This window comes from Biomphalaria glabrata, chromosome 12, assembly GCF_947242115.1.
Source record: "Biomphalaria glabrata chromosome 12, xgBioGlab47.1, whole genome shotgun sequence".
Lineage (NCBI taxonomy): Eukaryota > Metazoa > Mollusca > Gastropoda > Planorbidae > Biomphalaria > Biomphalaria glabrata.
The window spans coordinates 39,169,822-39,171,620 of record NC_074722.1 but is presented as its reverse complement, the minus strand read 5'-3'; the positions used below and the strand labels follow the sequence as shown (position 1 = coordinate 39,171,620).

Below are 1,799 nucleotides of genomic sequence, written 5' to 3'. Positions count from 1 at the left end.
ATTGGTTAATATGCATGACTAAATGTTTGACGCGTAGGATGTAATCATCTTCTTTTTTGAAGTAACGTCTGTATTATATAAGATAAGAAGATAATAGTATTTATCTTGAATCAGTTTGTTAATCTACATTATATGGGTATGATATTTGTACATCTTCTACTAGATCAAGTTAAATATAGCTATCCTTTTCTAGATGTAATGTGAAATTGTATCTGATAGTATTTTTCATTCTTAGGTAGATCTTGATTACACTGCCTGGTTTTGTGGATTGCACGAGATGGTTGACACAATGATCTGAAGTTCAAACTGCCATTTTCTACTGTCCGCTGCAAGATCTTGGCTGGAATGTAAAAGGAATGTCCAAAATATTTAAATGACAAACAGGATGGGAACTGATAATGAGGAATGTATGTCCAGTTTTTTTTTGTTGTTTTTTTAAATACAGATATGAAAGATGACATTACCCTAACTTAGAGTCATAGGAGTTTCATTAATTTATTTACTCAGATGCTGAAACAGACATCTGGCATATTCCTATAATCAGTATCATGGCCTTTGTATACAACAAAATTGATTGGAACTCCTAGACTAGAAATATAATTCAAGATTTAAATAAGGCACTGGTCATAGTTTTAGAAAGTGTGGCTAGCATTCTGGTAAGATATTTTATTAATAATTAGAAATTAAATTAAATTTTATTTAATGATATTAAATTTCTTTTTTAAGAATTATGGTCCATTTTTTCCCCATTTGTGTACAAAGAAGGAAGACAGAGAGATGGAAAGACATCAAAGAATGGGCAGGTCTGCCAAGAAATGGTTTATCCAGGGCTAAGTACAGAGAGGAATATAGAAGGGCTGTTGACAGATCTTGTGTGGTGCCCCCATGGTTCAACAGACTAATTGATTGGTAATGGTAAGAATTTAATGTATTTTTAAAAAAAAAATTGTGTTAATTACATTAAGGGACTTAATCAGTCTTTTTTTATTTCCAGAAAATAATACCAGGTTTATGCTCCTTTGACCATTGAGTTCCAGGATGAAGAATGAAAGACAGAGAGCAATGTGAAGACATGAAAGAATGGGCAGGTCTGCCATGAAATGGTTTATCCAGGGCTAAGTACAGAGAGGAATATAGAAGGGCTGTTGACAGATCTTGTGTGGTGCCCCCATGGTTCAACAGACTGATTGATAGGTAATGGTAAGAATTTAATGTATTTTGTAAAAAAAAATGGTGTTAATTACATTAAGGGACTTAATCACTCTTTTTTTAATTTTTACATTCATTTAATGTTATTATTTTATACAGTAATATATGATTTTTATCTTGGTAAATCATTTAAATATATATCCTGCTAATCAAACCAAAGAATCTTCTCAATACTTATTTAAAAATTTTAATTTTGTCTACATGTAACAAATGTTTAACGAAAAGAAATGTACACTGTCCAGCATTGATTATTTAAAACTGGGATTCATTCCTTTCATTGTCAAACAAGCCGTTGCCTAAGTGACTTTTTTAAAATAATGATACGAAACCAATTGCTAGAGGATCATCTGAGACAATGTCACCCTAACAAAATAGATAAAGATTTAAAAATTTTCTAGCACTCAAAGATAAAGTTAAGAATAGACCCACACAATCTCACTTCAACATCATATATATATAGAGAGAAGATGTTGGTTTGTGAGCATCTTACAATATCTCTTTACTTATAGCAAAATATGGAAACATAGGTAAAACATTGATTTTACCAGCCGTTGTAGTTGTGAAAACTGTTTTACACACACCTACATCTG

At 31.3% G+C, this 1,799-nt stretch overlaps 1 long non-coding RNA gene across 1 annotated transcript; it reads left to right on the top strand.

Moving 5' to 3' along the window:
• The first annotated feature begins 336 nt into the window (after positions 1 to 336).
• Positions 337 to 1,470, top strand: LOC129921918 (uncharacterized). The gene is made up of 3 exons (XR_008773867.1): positions 337 to 656; positions 763 to 909; positions 995 to 1,470. It is a non-coding gene; the product is annotated as an uncharacterized LOC129921918 (long non-coding RNA).
• The last annotated feature ends 329 nt before the right edge of the window (positions 1,471 to 1,799 follow it).